This window comes from Procambarus clarkii, chromosome 23, assembly GCF_040958095.1.
Source record: "Procambarus clarkii isolate CNS0578487 chromosome 23, FALCON_Pclarkii_2.0, whole genome shotgun sequence".
In the NCBI taxonomy this organism is placed as follows: Eukaryota; Metazoa; Arthropoda; class Malacostraca; order Decapoda; family Cambaridae; genus Procambarus; species Procambarus clarkii.
In genome coordinates, this window is record NC_091172.1 from 32,027,221 (window position 1) to 32,049,421 (window position 22,201).

At 48.8% G+C, this 22,201-nt stretch overlaps 1 protein-coding gene across 1 annotated transcript in view; it reads right to left on the reverse strand.

Annotated features, from left to right (window-relative positions):
* The window catches only part of LOC123763973 (uncharacterized), a 298,070-nt gene that overhangs the window by 229,178 nt on the left and 46,691 nt on the right, over positions 1–22,201 (reverse strand). The window lies entirely within an intron of this gene.

Below are 22,201 nucleotides of genomic sequence, written 5' to 3' on the forward strand. Positions count from 1 at the left end.
GAGGGAATACAGAGAACATATATGGCACGCATAGACGAGATAAAGCACCTAAATTATTGGGATCGTCTCAAAGCTTTCCAAATGTACTCTAGAAAGAAGACGCGAGAGATACCAAATAATATACACGTGGAAAATACTGGAGGGCCAGGTTCCAAATCTACACAGTAAAATAACAACATGCTGGAGTGAACTATATGGAAGAAAATGTAGAATAGAACCAGTAAAGAGCAGAGGTGCCATAGGCACAATCAGAGAACACTGTATAAACATCAGAGGTCCACGGTTGTTCAACGTCCTCCCAGCGACTATAAGAAATATTACCGGAACAACCGTGGACATCTTCAAGAGGAAACTAGAAAGATTTCTTCAAGGAGTGCCGGATCAACCGGGCTGTGGTGGGTATGTGGGCCTGCGGGCCGCTCCAAGCAACAGCCTGGTGGACCAAACTCTCACAAGTCAGACCAGTCCTGTGGAGTAGAAGAACTCCCAGAACCCAATAAAGCAGGCAAGCAGGTTGGTAGGGAGAAAGTCTACTGAGATACACATCACTGCTGAATTGAATAATTTTATATTTCTTGTAGTTAATGATTTTCAAGAGGAAACTAGATTTATTCCTCCAAGGAGTGCCGGACCAACCGGGCTGTGGTGGGTATGTGGGCCTGCGGGCCGCTCCAAGCAACAGCCTGGTGGACCAAACTCTCACAAGTCAAGCCTGGCCTCGGGCCGGGCTTGGGGAGTAGAAGAACTCCCAGAACCCCATCAACCAGGTATCAACCAGGTATCCTGCCTTTGGGATACATAAAGTTGTATCCCTTTACCTTGCGGTTACCTTGCGTTGAGTCTGAGGGTCAAGGTTCCCGCGGCCCGGTCTCTGACCAGGCCTCCTGGTTGATGCAGTCTGGTCAACCAGGCTGTTGGACCCATAGGGGTCAACCAGGCTGTTGGACACATAGGGGTCAACCAGGCTGTTGGACCCATAGGGGTCAACCAGGCTGTTGGACACATAGGGGTCAACCAGGCTGTTGGACTCATAGGGGTCAACCAGGCTGTTGGGCCCATAGGGGTCAACCAGGCTGTTGGACACATAGGGGTCAACCAGGCTGTTGGACATATAGGGGTCAACCAAGCTGTTGGACACACAGGGGTCAACCAGGCTGTTGGACACATAGGGGTCAACCAGGCTGTTGGACACACAGGGGTCAACCAGGCTGTTGGACACAAAGGGGTCAACCAGGCTGTTGGACATATAGGGGTTAACCAGGCTGTTGGACACACAGGGGTCAACCAGGCTGTTGGACACATAGGGGTCAACCAGGCTGTTGGACTCATAGGGGTCAACCAGGCTGTTGGACTCATAGAGGTCAACCAGGCTGTTGGACACATAGGGGTCAACCAGGCTGTTGGACTCAAAGGGGTCAAACAAGCCTGTTGGACACATAGGGGTCAACCAGGCTGTTGGACACATAGGGGTCAACCAGGCTGTTGGACACATAGGGGTCAACCAGGCTGTTGGACACATAGGGGTCAACCAGGCTGTTGGACTCAAAGGGGTCAAACACGCCTGTTGGACACATAGGGGTCAAACAGGCTGTTGGACACATAGGGGTCAACCAGGCTGTTGGACACATAGGGGTCAACCAGGCTGTTGGACACATAGGGGTCAACCAGGCTGTTGGACACATAGGGGTCAACCAGGCTGTTGGACTCATAGGGGTCAACCAGGCTGTTGGACACATAGGGGTCAACCAGGCTGTTGGACCCATAGGGGTCAACCAGGCTGTTGGACACATAGGGGTCAACCAGGCTGTTTGACTCATAGGGGTCAACCAGGCTGTTGGACTCATAGGGGTCAACCAGGCTGTTGGACTCATAGGGGTCAACCAGGCTGTTGGACTCATAGGGGTCAACCAGGCTGTTGGACTCATAGGGGTCAACCAGGCTGTTGGACTCATAGGGGTCAACCAGGCTGTTGGACTCATAGGGGTCAACCAGGCTGTTGGACTCATAGGGGTCAACCAGGCTGTTGGACACACAGGGGTCAACCAGGCTGTTGGACTCATAGGGGTCAACCAGGCTGTTGGACTCATAGGGGTCAACCAGGCTGTTGGACACATAGGGGTCAACCAGGCTGTTGGACACATAGGGGTCAACCAGGCTGTTGGACTCATAGGGGTCAACCAGGCTGTTGGACACATAGGGGTCAACCAGGCTGTTGGACACATAGGGGTCTACCAGGCTGTTGGACACATAGGGGTCAACCAGGCTGTTGGACACATAGGGGTCAACCAGGCTGTTGGACTCATAGGGGTCAACCGGCGCGCGACGTGCCACTAGCGACACTGCACACACAAACATTCCTGCTCGGGAGCAAGAGATTAAGACGGAGAGTCGCGCCCCTACGGTACTCAAGGTTCAAAAATGCGAGTGGCCCAGATCGCGTTACTGTCGGACAAGCAGTCGTCTGTCCTCCAAGCAGCTGTCAGCCCAGTGTAAGACGCCGTCTATCGTAGCTAATGTACTGAGCATGCGCAGTAGTATGGTGCATGATTGGCACTCTTGTAATCTCTATGTTAATGAATAAGCATATGACTTGCTTGAACCAACAAGCGAGTTCACTCAAGGGCAGAGTGCTCATCGTAAACTTATGCTGCAGACAGCATGAGGGAACCCACAGACCTGCAGACAGCATGTGGGAGCCTGCAGACAGCATGAGTGAACCCACAGACCTGCAGACAGCATGAGGGAACCCACAGACCTGCAGACAGCATGTGGGAGCCTGCAGACAGCATGAGTGAACCCACAGACCTGCAGACAGCATGTGGGAGCCCACAGACCTGCAGACAGCATGTGGGAGCCTGCAGACAGCATGAGTGAACCCACAGACCTGCAGACAGCATGAGGGAACCCACAGACCTGCAGACAGCATGAGTGAAGCCACAGATCTGCAGACAGCATGAGGGAACCCACAGACCTGCAGACAGCATGAGGGAACCCACAGACCTGCAGACAGCATGAGGGAACCCACAGACCTGCAGACAGTATGAGTGAACCCACAGACCTGCAGACAGCATGAGTGAACCCACAGACCTGCAGACAGCATGTGGGAGCCTGCAGACAGCATGAGTGAACCCACAGACTTGAAGACAGCATGAGTCTGCAGTTCTCTGACCTGCAGACTCAGAGATGCAAGCCAGCATCTCCTGCTGGGATGCTGGCCCGGTCTGAGACCCGCGACCCGGTCTCTGACAAGGCCTCCTGGTGAGACATATTCGTTTACACTTGAGAACAATAACTAGAGCTGGATCGTATTCTGTACGCGGAAATAACTCTTAAAGGGACCAGGAGGTATGGTAGGAAGTGCACAATAGCCCCATTGAAAAGCAAAGGCGCAGTAGATGCGTTAAAAGACAATTCTATCATCTGGTTACCTGGTTGATGGGGTTCTGGGAGTTCTACTTCCCAAGCCCGGCCCGAGGTCAGGCTTGGCGTGTGAGAGTTTGGTCCACCAGGCTGTTGCTTGGAGCGGCCCGCAGGCCCACATACCCACCACAGCCCGGTTGGTCCGGCACTCCTTGGAGGAATAAATCTAGTTTCCTCTTGAAGATGTCCACGGTTGTTCCTGTAATATTTCTGATGCTCGCTGGGAGGACGTTGAACTACCGCGGACCTCTGATGTTCATACAGTGTTCTCTGATTGTGCCTATGGCACCTCAGCTCTTCATTAGTTCTATTCTGCATTTTCTTCCATATCGTTCACTCCAGTACGTTGTTATTTTACTGTGTAGATTATCGACCTGGCCTTCCAGTATTTTCCATGTGTATATTATTTGGTATTTCTCTCGTCTCCTTTCTAGTGAGTACATTTGGAGAGCTTTGAGACGATCCCAATAATTTAGGTGCTTTATCTCGTCTATGCGTGCCGTATATGTTCTCTGTATTCCCTCTATTTCAGCAATCTCTCCTGCTCTGGAGGAAGAAGTGAGTACTGAGCAGTACTCGAGACGGGACAACACAAGTGACTTGAAGAGTACAACCATTGTGATGGGATCCCTGGATTTGAAAGTTCTCGTAATCCATCCTATCATTTTTCTGGCTGGCGCAATATTTGCTTGGTTATGCTCCCTAAACGTTAGATCGTCGGACATCATTATTCCCAAATCCTTGACATGCTGTTTACCTATTATGGGCAGATTCGATTGTGTTTTGTACCCTGTATTATGTTTCAGATCCTCGTTTTTACCGTACCTGAGTACCTGGAATTTATCACTGTTAAACATCATGTTATTTTCTGATGCCCAATCGAAAACTTTATTAATATCAGCTTGAAGTTTTTCAATGTCTTCAGCCGAGGTAATTTTCATACTGATTTTTGTGTCATCTGCAAAGGATGATACCTGGTTGATACCTGGTTGATGGGGTTCTGGGAGTTCTTCTACTCCCCAAGCCCGGCCCGAGGCCAGGCTCGACTTGTGAGAGTTTGGTCCACCAGGCTGTTGCTTGGAGCGGCCCGCAGGGCCACGTACCCACCACAGCCCGGCTGATCCGGAACTTCTCTTAGAAAACCGTCCAGTTTTCTCTTGAAGATGTCCACGGTTGTGGACATACGAAGCTGTGACTTGTATTTTTTTCTATATCTGATATGAGAATAAGGAAAAGCAGCGGTGCAAGGACTGTACTTTGAGGTACAGAGCTTTTAACCGCGTTTGGACTCGATTTTATATGGTTGACAGTTACTCGCTGAGTCCTGTTTGACAGAAAACTGAGTATCCAGCGTCCTACTTTACCGGTTATTCCCATTGACTTCATTTTGTGTGCTATCACGCCATGGTCACATTTATCGAAAGCCTTTGCGAAGTCCGTGTATATCACATCAGCATTCTGTTTCTCGTCTAATGCCTCAGTGACTTTGTCGTAGTGCTCAAGTAGATGTGAGAGGCACGACAGTGCAACTGGTCTATAATTGTTTGTCAATGCTTTGCTCCCTCCCTTGTGTAGAGGCGCTATGTCTGCTACTTTAAGCGCATCTGGTATCTCCCCCGTGTCCAAGCTCTTCCTCCACACTATACTGAGTGCCTGTGCTACTGGCTCCTTGCATTTATTTATAAATATTGAATTCAAGAACATCAAGAAAGAACTTGACACACACGCCTCTGAGGGAAAGCTGATCAACCAAGGTGTGATTCTCACTTCAAGACTGCGACAACAGCGCCATCTAACAATCTGGGCAGCGCCAACCAGAAGGCCTGGTCAGAGACCGGGCCGCTGATGGATGGATATCTGGAGCCAGCACAAGGTAGACATAAAGTTGTCAGAAAAACACGCGCATACATCCACACACCTTCCATCCACATGGTGCATGTGTATTCATGCATCCATGCATGAATATACATACACTAACATACTCACTGCACACCCACATACACCCACTCCCACATACACCAACATACTCCCACATACACTACTCCCACATACACCAACATACTCCCCACCCACCCGTGCTAGAACACACATGCTAGACACTAAGACACCAAAAACTAAACCAACCACTCAAGGAATCTTAAGAAAAAATAAGAAAACGCTAATTAAACTAGTTAAGATGTATACGATCTCAGCCGGACAGCTGCAAGTCCACGGGGGCTATGTGGTGCAGTGTCAGGGACTGTGGTACAGTGTCAGGGGCTGTGGTACAGTGTCAGGGGCTGTGTGGTGCAGTGTCAGGGGCTGTGGTACAGTGTCAGGGGCTGTGGTACAGTGTCAGGGGCTGTGGTGCAGTGTCAGGGGCTGTGGTGCAGTGTCAGGGGCTGTGGTGCAGTGTCAGGGGCTGTGGTGCAGTGTCAGGGGCTGTGGTACAGTGTCAGGGGCTGTGGTGCAGTGTCAGGGGCTGTGGTACAGTGTCAGGGGCTGTGGTACAGTGTCAGGGGCTGTGGTGCAGTGTCAGGGGCTGTGGTACAGTGTCAGGGGCTGTGGTACAGTGTCAGGGGCTGTGGTACAGTGTCAGGGGCTGTGGTGCAGTGTCAGGGGCTGTGGTACAGTGTCAGGGGCTGTGGTACAGTGTCAGGGGCTGTGGTACAGTGTCAGGGGCTGTGGTGCAGTGTCAGGGGCTGTGGTGCAGTGTCAGGGGCTGTGGTGCAGTGTCAGGGGGCTGTGGTGCAGTGTCAGGGGATGTGGTACAGTGTCAGGGGCTGTGGAGGTACACTCCCTCCACGACTCGCTACCTACCTACATCAACATAAAAGTTGATGATCCAGACAGCTTCTTTATGAATGACATTCAAGCCGCAGATAATATAACGGATATTAACACAAACTCGGCCCATGCACTCAGCTCCTGGGCCGGACTCGTGGAATTCAATATTCATTAAGAAATGTAAAGTACCAGTAGCGCGAGCGCTCAGCATAATATGGAGAAAGAGCCTGGATACAGGGGAGATACCAGCAGCACTTAAATCAGCAGATATAGCTCCGCTGCACAAGGGAGGGGGGGGTAGTAAGGCCTTGGGAAAAAATTATAGAGCAGTTGCACTAACATCACACATAATAAAAGTTTATGAAAGAGTGATTAGGAATCAACTTTCTAGTTTTATAGAAAATAATGAACTACACAACCCAGGACAACATGGATTTAGAGCGGGAAGATCCTGTCTGTTACAGTTACTCAACCACTATGACAAAATCACAGAAGCTCTGGAAGAAAAGCAAAATGCAGATGTAGTATACACAGACTTTGCAAAGGCATTCGACAAATGTGACCATGGGATGATAGCTCACAAAATGAGGTCAATGGGAATAACTGGTAAAGTAGGACACTGGATACTCAATTTCCTGTCGAACGGAACACAAAGAGTAACAATAAATCAAATACAATCGAGTCCAAGCGCAGTTAAAAGCTCTGTACCTCAAGGTACAGTCCTTGCACCACTGCTTTTCCTTATTCTCATATCAGATATACACAAAAATACAAGTCACAGCTTCGTGTCATTTTTTGCTGATGACACGAAAATCAGCATGAAAATTTCCTCTGCGGAAGACATTGAAAAACTACAAGCAGATATCAACAAAGTTTTCGATTGGGCAGCAGAAAATAACATGATGTTTAACAGTGATATATTTCAGGTACTCAGGTACAGCAAAAATGAGGATGTGAAACATAATACAGGGTACAAAACACAATCGAATCTGCCCATAGTGGGAAAACAGAATGTCAAGGATTTAGGAATAATGATGTCCGACGACCTAACGTTTAGGGAGCATAACCAATCAAATATTGCGTCAGCCAGAAAAATGATGGGATGGATAACGAGAACTTTCAAATCCAGGGATCCCATCACAATGGTTGTACTCTTCAAGTTACTTGTGTTGTCCCGTCTTGAGTACTGCTCAGTACTCACTTCCCCCTTCAGAGCAGGAGAGATTGCTGAAATAGAGGGAATACAGAGAACATATACGGCACGCATAGACGCGATAAGCACCTAAATTATTGGGATCGTCTCAAAGCTCTCCAAATGTACTCACTAGAAAGGAGACGAGAGAGAGATACCAAATAATATACACGTGGAAATACTGGAGGGTCAGGTCAGAAACCAACACCGTAAAATAACAACATACTGGAGTGAACGATATGGAAGAAAATGCAGAATAGGACCAGTGAAGACCAGAGGTGCCATAGGCACAATCAGAGAACACTGTATAAACATCAAAGGTCCGCGGTTGTTCAACGTCCTCCCAGCGAGCATAAGAAATATTACAGGAACAACCGAGGACATCTTCAAGAGGAAACTAGATTGTTTTCTAAAAAAAAAAAAAAGTGCCGGTGCAGCCGGGCTGTAGTGGGTATGTGGGCCTGCGGGCCGCTCCAAGCAACAGCCAGGTGGACCAAACTCTCCAAGTCAAGCCTGGCCTCAGGCCGGGCTTGCGGAGTAGAAGAACTCCCAGAACCCCATCAACCAGGTCTCTAAACTGCTTAGGATTTGGCTACAAGAAATAAATCCAGGCATCCTGTTTGCCTCATCCTGTTCATTTATGCTTCATTTTTAAGCTTTTGGCTCCCAGACTTTGCAACCTCAACATTGTGCAGATGATACCTGGTAACTATACTATTAATATCTAAGCTCGGATCCCGACACTGTTCAGCATCAAATTGCATCTGGCAACCTTTCGTCTTTATTAACAGCCGGATCATAATAAACCACTCAGTACGGAACAATAATTGACCTGATAATGACAAATAAGATCCTACGGGGCAGATCATTCACGTCCAGGGCACAGGGTGGCCAAGACCAGGACACAGGTGGGTGGCCAAGACCAGGACACAGGTGGGTGGCCAAGACCAGGACACAGGTGGGTGGCCAAGACCAGGACACAGGAGGGTGGCCAAGACCAGGACACAGGAGGGTGGCCAAGACCAGGACACAGGTGGGTGGCCAAGACCAGGACATAGGAGGGTGGCCAAGACCAGGACACAGGTGGGTGGCCAAGACCAGGACACAGGTGGGTGGCCAAGACCAGGACACACGTGGGTGGCCAAGACCAGGACACAGGTGGGTGGCCAAGACCAGGACACAGGTGGGTGGCCAAGACCAGGACACTGGTGGGTGGCCAAGACCAGGACACAGGAGGGTGGCCAAGACCAGGACACAGGTGGGTGGCCAAGACCAGGACACAGGTGGGTGGCCAAGACCAGGACACTGGTGGGTGGCCAAGACCAGGACACAGGAGGGTGGCCAAGACCAGGACACAGGTGGGTGGCCAAGACCAGGACACAGGAGGGTGGCCAAGAGCAGGACACAGGTGGGTGGCCAAGACCAGGACACAGGAGGGTGGCCAAGACCAGGACACAGGTGGGTGGCCAAGACCAGGACACAGGTGGGTGGCCAAGACCAGGACACAGGAGGGTGGCCAAGACCAGGACACAGGTGGGTGGCCAAGACCAGGACACAGGAGGGTGGCCAAGACCAGGACACAGGAGGGTGGCCAAGACCAGGACACAGGAGGGTGGCCAAGACCAGGACAAAGGAGGGTGGCCAAGACCAGGACACAGGAGGGTGGCCAAGACCAGGACACAGGTGGGTGGCCAAGACCAGGACACAGGAGGGTGGCCAAGACCAGGACACAGGAGGGTGGCCAAGACCAGGACACAGGAGGGTGGCCAAGACCAGGACATAGGTGGGTGGGGAGCCAGCAAGTAACGTCAGTACTGAGGGCTGCCAGGGGTCACCGACCCCGTCACTACGGGGACACCGCTGCCACCGGGACCCCGCCACACACACACACGCGCGTGGGACACAAACAAGGGGACACAGGTGGAAACTGAGTACCCACATGAGCCACAGAAACGTTTGAAAGAACTTTTTCAGTGTCAGAGTAGTTAACAGATGGAATGCATTAGGCAGTGATGTGGTGGAGGCTGACTCCATACACACTTTCAAATGTAGATATGATAGAGCCCAGTAGGCTCAGGAATCTGTACACCAGTTGATTGACAGTTGAGAGGCGGGACCAAAGAGCCAGAGCTCAACCCCCGCAAGCACAACTAGGTGAGTACACACTCAACCACTGACTCAACCCCTTTATGAATGGCTGCTTCCTCCGTGGCTCCGTGAGTGGTCGTGGACCGATATACCAGTGTCTTGTCTTGACTTGTGAATGAGTGAGTAGGAGGCTACCGTCGCCTGGCTACGGTTATCTACCTTGAGGTGCTTCCGGGGCTTAGCGTCCCCGCGGCCCGGTCCTCGACCAGGCCTGTGCCCGAAACGCTTTGCGTAATAGTGGCTTTAGGCATTGTATATACTAGCTCTATCTGTAAATTCATCAATATTTGTATCACCCCTTCTATGTATGGACTTTACCTGAATAAACATTTGAATTTGAATTTGAATTTGAATTTTGTCCTCACAACTCACAAAACACTGTTTCGTGAGTTGCACATGTGCACAGGTCCGTGTGAGTTGCACAAGTCCGTGTGCACAGGTGTACACAGACACAACACTTGGAAACGCTCTTCGCACATGAAAAGGAGGAGGTTACCTTGAGGTGTTTTCGGGGCTTAGCATCCCCGCGGCCCGGTCGTCGACCAGGCCTCCTGGTTGCTGGACTGATCAACCAGGCTGTTGGACGCGGCTGCTCGCAGCCTGACGTATGAGTCACAGCCTGGTTGATCAGGAATCCTTCGAAGGTGTTTATCCAGTTCTCTTTTGAACACTGTGAGGGGTCGGCCAGTTATGCCCCTTATGTGTAGGGGAAGCATGTTGAACAGTCTCGGGCCTCTGATGTTGATAGTTCTCTCTCAGAGTACCTGTTGCACCTCTGCTCTTCAACGGGGGTATTCTGCACATCCTGCCATGTCTTCTGGTCTCATGTGATGTTATTTCTGTGTGCAGGTTTGGGACCAGCCCCTCTACTATTTTCCACGTGTAAATTATTATGTATCTCTCCCGCCTGCGCTCAAGGGAGCACAGATTTAGGCTCTTTAGTCGGTCCCAATAGTTTAGGTGTTTTACTGAGTGGATTCTAGCAGTAAAGGATCTCTGCACGCTCTCCAGGTCAGCAATTTCTCCAGCTTTCAAAGGGGCTGTCATTGTGTAGCAGTACTCCTCTTTAGAGAGCACTAGAGTCTTGAAAAGTATGATCATTGGCACATCTCTAGCTTGAAAAGTTCTTGTTATCCAGCCTGTCATTTTTCTTGCAGTTGTGACGGCTACTTTATTGTGATCTTTAAAGGTAAGGTCTTCCGACATGAGTACACCCAAATCCTCTACAATGCCTTTTCATTCTATGTTATGATTTGACTGAGTTTTGTACGTGGTTTCTGCTTTTATATTTTCATTTTTTTCCGTAGCGTAGAAGCTAGAACTTATCTTCGTTAAACACCACATTATTTTCTGTAGCCCATAGAAAGACCTGATTTACATCTGATTTGAGGCTTGCCGTGTCCTCTATGTTGTCTACTCTCATGAAAATCCTAGTGTCATCTGCAAAAGAAGATACAGTACTATAGATTGTGTCCTTGTCTATGTCCGATATGAGGATGAGAAAAAGTACTGGAGCAAGCACAGTACCCTGGGGGACTGAGCTCTTCACGGTTGATGGACCGGATTTTATTTTGTTGACTATTACACATTGGGTTCTGTTAGTCAGGAAATTGTAGATCCATCTGCCTATTTTTCCGGTAATTCCTTTTGAACGCATTTTATGTGCAATAACACCATGGTCACATTTGTCCAAGGCTTTTGCGAAATCTGTGAAAATTGAGAATTACTTCAATTTGAGAATAAACCGTGCATATATCTTGCCATGGTTCCTGGCACCAGTAACTGGGATCAAACTGAACGCCGAGATTGAATAAGGGATTTTAACCTATCCTAACTTGAGCTAAATTAACCTATCCTCATTATCAGCGGCCAGCACAATGCGCTCCCACACACCTGGCTATTCTTCACTAACTAACGACTGTATATCCTAGTATACATGGGACTCTGACATATCCACATCCGTCAGAAAATATTGATTTATTTGGCCTAACAGGTGTGGTGTGGTTCCCGGTAATACACACCTGGCCCTCATTAGCTAAAACTTTCCTACTTCGCTCAAAGGCAGTTTAAATGTTAACATTAATTATATATATACAGTATATATATATATATATATATATATATATATATATATATATATATATATATATATATATATATATATATATATATATATATACACAGAAACGTAACTTACATGTGTGTGTGTACTCACCTATTTGTGCTTGCTGGGGTTGAGCTTTGGCTCTTTAGTCCCATGAATCAACTGGGGTACAGATTCTTGGGCTTGCTGGGCTCTATCATATCTACATTTAAAACGGTGTATGGAGTCAGCCTCCACCACATCACTGCCTAATGCATTCCACTTGTTAACTACTCTGACACTGGCTGACTACTCTGACTACTTTTTCTGGCTGACAGCGTCAGCCAGAAAAATGATCGGATGGATTACGAGAACTTTCAAATCCAGGGATCCCATCACAATGGTTGTACTCTTCAAGTCACTTGTGTTGTCCCGTCTTGAGTACTGCTCAGTACTCACTTCCCCCTTCAGAGCAGGAGAGATTGCTGAAATAGAGGGAATACAGAGAACATATACGGCACGCATAGACGAGATAAAACACCTATATTATTGGGATCGTCTCAAAGCTCTCCAAATGTACTCGCTAGAGAGGAGACGAGAGAGATACTAAATAATATACACGTGGAAAATACTGGAGGGTCAGGTCCCAAATCTACACAGTAAAATAACAACGTACTGGAGTGAACAATATGGAAGAAAATGCAGAATAGAACCAGTGAAGAACAGAGGTGCCATAGGCACAATCAGAGAACACTGTATAAACATCAGAGGTCCGCGGTTGTTCAACACCCTCCCAGTGAGCATAAGAAATATTGCCGGAACAACCGTGGACATCTGGTGGTCTGCTTCAAGCAGACCACCAGATGTCCACAACACCCACACAGTCACACGTGGAGTCGCTGAATTGTTTCAAGCATAAGTTACACAGGAATTTGAATGAATATTAATAGGAGCTGCCTCGTATGGACCAATAAGAGCTGCCTCGTATGGACCAATAAGAGCTGCCTCGTATGGACCAATAGGAGCTGCCTCGTATGGACCAATAAGAGCTGCCTCGTATGGACCAATAAGAGCTGCCTCGTATGGACCAATAAGAGCTGCCTCGTATGGACCAATAGGAGCTGCCTCGTATGGACCAATAGGAGCTGCCTCGCATGGACCAATAAGAGCTGCCTCGTGTGGACCAATAGGAGCTGCCTTGTATGGACCAATAGGAGCTGCCTCGCATGGACCAATAGGAGCTGCCTCGCATGGACCAATAAGAGCTGCCTCGTATGGACCAATAGAAGCTGCCTCGTATGGACCAATAGGAGCTGCCTAGCATGGACCAATAAGAGCTGCCTCGTATGGACCAATAAGAGCTGTCTCGTATGGACCAATAGGAGCTGCCTCGTATGGACCAATAGGAGCTGCCTCGTATGGACCAATAGGAGCTGCTTCGTATGGACCAATAGAAGCTGCCTCGTATGGACCAATAGAAGCTGCCTCGTATGGACCAATAGAAGCTGCCTCGTATGGACCAATAGAAGCTGCCTCGTATGGACCAATAGGAGCTGCTTCGTATGGACCAATAGAAGCTGCCTCGTATGGACCAATAGAAGCTGCCTCGTATGGACCAATAAGCCTTCGAGCTGCAGTTTGTTTTATTCGTAGATTCTTATCTAAACAGTACAGTAAATCTTTAGAGTGCATTGTGGGTGAAGTGATAGTAAGACTTTAGATAGTAAGATAGTGGGAGGTTGTGTCAACAAGGATTACTACAAATATCTTGATGACTGAATAAGATCGTAAACTCATCTTAAAGTCTGGTAACACACGTTAGCCACACCACTAACAACCTGCTATGATGAAACCGTCCACTGAGGTTACTTTGAGGTGGTTCCGAGGATCAGCGTTCCCGCGGCCCAGTTTTTGATTAGGCTTTCTGGTTTGTAGTCTGATCAACCATGCTGTAAGACGCCGCTGCTCGATGTCTGAGGCGTGGATTACAGCTTGGTTGATCAGATATCCTTTGGAGGTGTTTATACACGCCTATGGTGTTAACTGTGAGAGGTGTTCCCTAGGCTGGTATACTCTCCTTGGAGGTGCCTGGAGGAGGTGGCTAGTCCTCCTAGATGCCTAGTCCCTAGGCCTGCGGGCCGCTCCAAGCAACAGCCTGGTGGACCAAACTCTCACAAGTCAAGCCGGGCCTCGGGCCGGGCTTGGGGAGAAGAAGAACTCCCAGAACCCCATCAACCAGGTATCAACCAACCAACCAAGTATCAACCAGTCCGCCTCCTGGCTGGGATATCTAGCTTGATAGAGTAATCAGGAGAGAACACACCTGCCTTCAGTGCTACTGTCACCGCCCTGAGTGCCACCGTCGCCGCCCTGAGTGCCACCGTCGCCGCCCTGAGTGCCACCGTCGCCGCCCTGAGTGCCACCGTCGCCGCCCTGAGTGCCAGGATCACAACACAGCGATCACTGTGACCAGCCAAGACGTGTGCCGCCTCAGCACACCACCAGCCAGCCAGGGGTTGGGTGGGGTAGGGGGGGTTAACACATGTGGAGTCACGCCTGGGGTGGCTATACTAAATTTCTCTCCCAGACACGTGTGTCGTGGTACCGTGAGTACCCGCCACACTCACAGGTACTCTGCTGGAGATACTCTCGAGCTCGTCGTGGTCTAATCGGTGGTGAGTGTGCCTGCTGGGGGAATCAAGGCATACGACCCCATTCTATAGCCTCAGTATCTTCACTATCACCTAATTCCTAACTCAAGTTCTCTCACCGTCGTTCGGTAAGTTACTTATAGCTGTTCATATATGTAAATTCAATCCTGTATCTGATTTTTTGATCTGGTTATAGTTTCAACGACGAGGAGTAATTGAAGCTGAGGAGACAGCGGTGAAACTCTGGAGTCAGCTGTAAGGTGAAGGATGAAGCAAGCACAGCGCCCCCCGGGCCCCTGGGGCCCCTGGGGCCCCCAGTATTGACTCCGCCTCGCGGGCCCCACAACTCACACCCCGACAATATCCTCTCCTGAAACCACCTTCCATCACATGATTCATCATCGACTGACAATTCAGATGAGCAATAAACTATGCTAATTTTGTTGCGCGCCTGACAGTTACCACTTCTCTGATTACAAGAGCAATAACTGCGCGATTGGCAGTATCCTTGGGTTTATTGATGCAACGTCTCATTCACGCATTGGCTAGCACCAGCCTACGTCATGAGCGGTGATTGGGTGGCGGGGAGGGTGTGTAGCAGCTGCCGGCCAATCACAAGATACGTCTTGATGACATTGTACCGTGTAACCCGATGCCCACGTTCAGATACATTCTTAGATTACACATTAAGGTTGTAGTTGATCGAACTAGTAAATAACCGCAGCAGAGGTAAGGTGGCGGACGTGGTGGCGGCCCAGTGCTCATTGTGGAGGGGGGGGGGGGGGGTGCTGGTGGGCATGGGTCGAGGGGGGGGGCATCACCAGGCGGGGCAACAATGGGGCAGGTCGGGAAGTTGATGGAGGGGGGGGGGGGAAGGATGGGGAATGTCGGGGCCAGGATGGGGGAGGGTCGGGGCCAGGATGGGGGAGGGTCGGGGCCAGGATGGGGAGGGTCGGGGCCAGGATGGGGAGGGTCGGGGCCAGGATGGGGGAGGGTTGGGGCCAGGATGGGGAGGGTCGGGGCCAGGATGGGGGAGGGTTGGGGCCAGGATGGGGAGGGTTGGGGCCAGGATGGGGAGGGTCGGGGCCAGGATGGGGAATGTCGGGGCCAGGATGGGGAATGTCGGGGCCAGGATGGGGAGGGTCGGGGCCAGGATGGGGAGGGTCGGGGCCAGGATGGGGAATGTCGGGGCCAGGATGGGGAATGTCGGGGCCAGGATGGGGAGGGTCGGGGCCAGGATGGGGAGGGTCGGGGCCAGGATGGGGAGGGTCGGGGCCAGGATGGGGAGGGTCGGGGCCAGGATGGGGAGGGTCGGGGCCAGGATAGGGGAGGGGCAGGGGTGACTGGAGCCCACGTGCCCACTGGGGCGTCAACACCAACAAAACGGGTATGTTGTTCCTGCGACAAAATTCATTCTGTATTCATCATGCCTTCCTACCCCCCCCCCCACCTGACCCCAGTCTCCTCGCACTTGGAAAGGAGGTTACTTTGAGGTTACCTTGAGGTGTTTTCGGGGCTTGGCGACACCGCGGCCCGGTCGTCGACCAGGCGGCCTCCTGGTTGCTGGACTGGTCAACCAGGCTGTTGGACGCGGCTGCTCACAGCTTGACGTATGAGTCACAGCCTGGTTGATCAGATATCCTTTGGAGGTGCTTATTCAGTTCTCTCTTGAACACTGTGAGAGGTCGGCCAGTTATGCCCCTTATGTGTAGTGGAAGCGTGTTGAACAGTTTCGGGCCTCTGATGTTGATAGAGTTCTCTCTCAGAGTACCTGTTGCACCTCTGCTTTTCAACGGGAGTATTCTGCACATCCTGCCATGCCTTCTGGTCTCATGTGATGTTATTTCTGTGTGCAGGTTTGGGACCAGCCCCTCTACTATTTTTAACGTGTAAATTATTATGTATCTCTCCCGTCTGCGCTCAGGAGAATACAGATTTAGGCATTTTAGTCGGTCTCAATAGTTTAGATGTTTTACTGAGTGGATCCTAGAAGTAAAGGATCTCTGCACGCTCTCCAGGTCAGCAATTTCTCCAGCTCTGAAAGGGGCTGTCATTGTGCAGCAGTGCTCCACTCTAGAGAGCACAAGCGTTTTGAAGAGTATCATCATTGGTATACCATCTCTAGTGTGAAAGGTTCTTGTTATCCAACCTGTCATTTTTCTTGTAGTTGTGACGGCTACTTTATTGTGTTCTTTAAAGGTAAGGTCTTCCGACATGAGTACACCCAGATCCTTTACATTGCTTTTTCGTTCTATGTTGTGATTTGACTGAGTTTTGTACGTGGTTTCAGCTTTTATATTTTCATTTTTTTCCGTAGCGCAAGAGCTGGAACTTATCTTCGTTAAATACCATATAATTTTCTGTAGCCCATTAAAAGACCTGATTTACATGTGATCGGAGGTTTGCCGTGTCCTCTATGTTGTCTGTTCTCATGAAAATCCTGGTGTCATCTGCAAAGGATGATACAGTACTATAGGTTGTGTCTTTGTCTATGTCCGATATGAGGATGAGAAAAAGTACTGGAGCAAGCACAGTACCCTGGGGGACTGAGCTCTTCACGTTTAATGGTCCGGATTTTATTTTGTTGACTATTACACATTGGGTTCTATTAGTTAGGAATTTGTAGATCCATCTGCCTATTTTTCCGGTAATTCCATTTGAACGTATTTTGTGTGCAATAACACCATGGTCACATTTGTCAAAGGCTTTTGCGAAATCTGTGAAAATTACATCAGCGTTTTGTTTGAATTCCATGTCATTTAATGTCATGTCATAGTGGTCCAGCAACTGTGACAGGCAAGAGCGCCCTGTTCTGAAACCATGTTGTTAGGGGTTATGGAGATGCTGTGATTCCATGTATTTTGTGATCTTACTTCTTAACATTTAAAGAGTTTTATGATGTGTGATGTTAGTGCTATCGGTCTGTAATTTTTTGTCTGCCTTATTTCCTCCTTTATGGAGTGGTGCTATCTCTGCTGTATTTAGTATGTCAGGGATAACGCCAGTATCTAGGCTTTGTCTCCACAGAATGTGAATGATAGCTGTTTTTTTTTTGTTTACAGTTCTTGATGAATATAGAGTTCCAGGAATCCGGGCCTGGTGCAGAGTGCATAGGCATACTGTCTATGGCTTCTTCAAAATTCAGTGGGGATAGGGTGACGTCTGATATATGATTTGATGTTGGTGTCATATCCATGAAAAATAAATTTCGGTTATCAGTCTTCAGTGTGTTTAATGGCTCGCTGAAAACAGAGTCGTACTGCTTCCACAGTAACTCGCTCATTTCTTTGTTGTCATCGGTGAAAGTTCCATCTCCCTTTCGCAGGGGCCCGATACTAGATGTGGTTTTTGATCTTGATTTTGCATAGGAGAAAAAATATTTCGGATTTCTCTATTTCACTGATGGCCTTTTGCTCTCTTTGTCTCTCTTGGATTTTGTATGATTCATGTAGCTTTAGTTCAATCGTTTCTATTTCTCTACCTAACCTTCGCCGTTCTTGAGATAGGGTGCGACTCTCAAGTTGTTCCGCGATTCGTTTTCTTCGCCTATAGAGGGAACGACGTTCCTGTTCCAATCTGCATATCTTTCTCTTTTTTTCTTAGGGGTATGCGGTTTGAACATATTTCTAGTGCTACTGAGCTTATTTTTTCCAGGCACTGGTTCAGGTTTGCATATTCTAGCTGTTCTTTCGAGTTTATTTCTGTGAAGTCTTGGTTTATTTGCTCCCAGTTTATCTGTTTATTATTGAAGTTGAATTTGCTGAAATCTCCTCCACCGGGCATCGGGACTGGTTTTGAAGGTCTATTCCTCATGCTTGTCATAACTTCAATTAAGTTGTGATCTGAGTAACAGGTATTTGTAATCATTATGTTCCTGATCAATTCATCATTATTAGTGAAAATGAGGTCCAGCGTGTTCTCCTTCCTAGTTGGTTCTACTATTTGCTGGTTTAAGGCAAACCTGTCGCACATCCGTAGCAGGTCATTTGCATGTGCCTGTTCATTTAGGCTACTTCCTGGTATTTTTTCTGATATAACTGTATTAGCCAGGTGCTTCCATTTCAGGTGCCGTAGGTTGAAGTCCCCAAGCTGGATGATGTTCGGGGCTGGATTTGTGAGGTTTTCCAAGCAGTGTTCTATTTTCATTAGTTGGTCTTTAAACTGCTGAGGAGTAGAAGGAGGCGGAGGAGGAGGATGAGTAGGAGTTGGTGGAGGAGGGGGGGGAGGCAAGTGGGGGAGGCAAGGGGGGGGGGGGGTGATGGGGGGAAGATGGAAGGAGGCGCCACCTGTCCGGGACACTTGCGGCGAGACACCCAACCTAACATCACAACAGCCGCCATGAAAGAGAGTTATGTGCGCTTTCTTTTAACTCTGACATTATCCCGCACTGTGCATCAGTGGACCACACGCACGCACACGCACGCACGCACGCACGCACGCACTCACACGCACACACACACACACACAGGGGCCTGATAGTCTGGTGGATAGCGCGCAGGACTCGTAATTCTGTGGAGCGGGTTCGATTCCCGCACCAGGCAGAAACAAATGGGCAAAGTTTCTTTCACCCTGAATGCCTCCTGTTACCTAGCAGTAAATAAATACCTTGGAGTCAGTCAGCTGTCACGGGCTGTTTTCAGGTGTGTGTGTGTGTGTGTGTAGTGTAGAGAGTGAGATAAAAAATAAGTAGTTAGTAAACAGTTGATTGACAGTTGAGAGGCGGGCCAAAAGAGCAAAGCTCAACCCCAGCAAACACAACTAGGTGAATACACACACACACACACACACAGGGTAGTTTTTCAGGTTAGTTAACTGATGGAATGCATTAGGCAGTGATATGGTGGAGGCTGACTCAATACACAGCTTCAAATGTAGATTTGATAGCCCAATAGGCTCACGAATCTGTACACCAGTTGATTGACAGTTGAGAGGCGGGACCTGTGGGGGTTGAGCCAAAGCTCAACCCCCCACAAGCACAACTAGATGAGTACACACACACAAGGTGTAACCAAATCTCAACACCAGCGTCACATACATTCCTTGCACAGTAGGAGAGAGCACCTAGAAGTTTAGTGACTCATCTTAGATTCTAGCGGGTGAACTCCTTGTATGAAAACACCATCCTGCCCTCACACAAGTCCTGCTTAAAGAAACCTACTGGAGTGTATGACAAGGAAACATTGTTATAACACAAAATAGAATGATGAACAATTTGAATGCCAAGTGTCAGAATGTATTCGATACAGTTGAACTTAACTTTCTAACGAAAAGAACGCAGAGTTCGTATCATCCTTTGCAGATGACACAAAAATCAACATGAAAATTACCTCGGCTGAAGACATTGAAAAACTTCAAGCTGATATTAATAAAGTTTTCGACTGGGCATCAGAACATAACATGATGTTTAACAGTGATAAATTCCAGGTACTCAGGTACGGTAAAAATGAGGACCATAAACATAATACAGGGTATAAAACACAATCAAATGTGCCCATAGTAGGAAAACAGCACGTAAAGGATTTGGGAATAATGATGTCCGACGACCTAACGTTTAGGGAGCATAACCAAGCAAATATTGCGTCAGCCAGAAAAATGATAGGATGGATTACAAGAACTTTCAAATCCAGGGATCCCATCACAATGGTTGTACTCTTCAAGTCACTTGTGTTGTCCCGTCTTGGGTACTGCTCAGTACTCACTTCCCCCTTCAGAGCAGGAGAGATTGCTGAAATAGAGGGAATACAGAGAACATATACGGCACGCATAGACGCGATAAAGCACCTAAATTATTAGGATGGTCTCAAAGCCCTCCAAATGTACTCACTAGAAAGAAGACGAGAGAGATATCAAATAATATACACCTGGAAGATACTGGGCCAAATACCAAATCTACACAGTAAAATAACAACGTACTGGAGTGAACAATATGGAAGAAAATGCAGAATAAAAGCAGTGAAGAGCAGAGGTGCCATAGGCACAATCAGAGAACACTGTATAAACATCAGAGGTCCGCGGTTGTTCAACACCCTCCCAGCGAGCATAAGAAATATTGCCGGAACAACCGTGGACATCTTCAAGAGGAAACTAGATTTATTCCTCCAAGGAGTGCCGGACCAACAGCCTGTTGGACCAAACTCTTATTGAGTTTACCCCATGACTTGCATATAATGGTCACAGTGGATGATGATACTTTTCAAAACGCTTGTGCTCTCTAGAGTGGAGTACTGCTGCACAATGACAGCCCCTTTCAAAGCTGGAGAAATTGCTGACCTGGAGAGCGTGCAGAGATCCTTTACTGCTAGAATTCACTCAGTAAAACATCTAAACTACTGGGACCGACTAAAGAGCCTAAATCTGTACTCCCTTGAGCGCAGGCGGGAGAGGTACATAATAATCTATACGTGGAAAATAATTGATGGGCTGGTCCCAAACCTGCACACAGAAATAACACCACATGAGACCAGAAGGCATGGCAGGATGTGCAGAATACCCCCGTTGAAGAGCAGAGGTGCAACAGGTACTCTGAGAGAGAACTATCAACATCAGAGGCCCGAGACTGTTCAACACGCTTCCACTACACATAAGGGGCATAACTGGCCGACCCCTCACAGTGTTCAAGAGAGAACTTGACAAACACCTCCGAAGGATACCTGATCAACGAGGCTCTGACTCATACGTCAGGCTGCGAGCAGCCGCGTCCAACAGCCTGGTTGATCAGTCCAGCAACCAGGAGGCCTAGTCGACGACCGGGCCGCGGTGACGCTAAGCTCCGGAAGCACTTCAAGGTAAGGTAACCACAACCTGCTCCTTAAGTGCATTCCATTTTTCCACTACTCTCACGCCTAAAGGAAAACTTCTTAGCATCTGTGACTCATTTGATTTTTCAGCTTCCACCCACGTCTCCTCGTTCTGTTAGTATTCCGTGTGAACATTTCATCTATTTCCACTCTGTCAATCCCCTGAGTATTTTATATGTTCCTATCATATCCCCCCCTATTCCTTCTTCCTTCTTTTTTCTAGAGTTGTAAGGTTCAGTTCCTTCAGGCGTTCTACATACCCCACCCCTCGTAACTCTAGGACAAGCCTCGTCGCAAACATCCGAACCTTTTCCAGTTTCCTTATGTGTTTCTTCAGATGGGGACCCCATGACGGGGCGGCATACTCTAAGACTGGCCTCACGTAGGCAGCGTTAAGCGGCCTAAATGTCTCCTTACTTAGGTTCCTGAATGATGTTCCAACTTTTGCCAGTGTAGAGTACGCTGCTGTCAATATCGAATTTATTTGTGCGTCAGGAGTTAGATTAGGTGTTACGTCCACTCCCAGGTCTCTCGAGTCGTTAAAGTCCAGCAACCAGGAGGCCTGGTCGACGACCGGGCCGCGGGGACACTAAGCCCCGGAAGCACCTCAAGGTAACCTCAAGGTAGGTAGGTAGTTCCCCTTCATTGAGTGGGAGAGGGGGGGGGAGGGAGCGGTGCAGATATAAACCTAAACATAGTGACGAACATACAGAGACAGACAGACCAACACAGTGTGTGACGGAAGCGTAAAGCAGGTGACACAGTTGTCCAGCACGGAGGAACGTCTCTGACAGTGGCAACACTGCCGCCCTGTATCCCGTTACTCTCTCTTCCTATTCCTGCGGCAGAGGTCTCCCGCCTCTCTTGCTCTTCCTGCGGCAGCAGCCTCCCGCCGGGAGCCCTCGGCCGCCAAACACGTGTATTGGGGCAAGTGACCAACACACCAGACTAACAGACCGCGTCACGGCTACAATACCACTTGCCTACAAGTATCTCTGGCAGTTCAGCTTGTACGGGGATCTAGATGAAGTCAAGTGTGGACAGACAGGAACACACACTTGAGCATTACATCTTACACTCTGACAAAATTGAGTCATTTAGTGATAAATCTAAACTCACGCTGCATCTTCTCACAAATAATGTA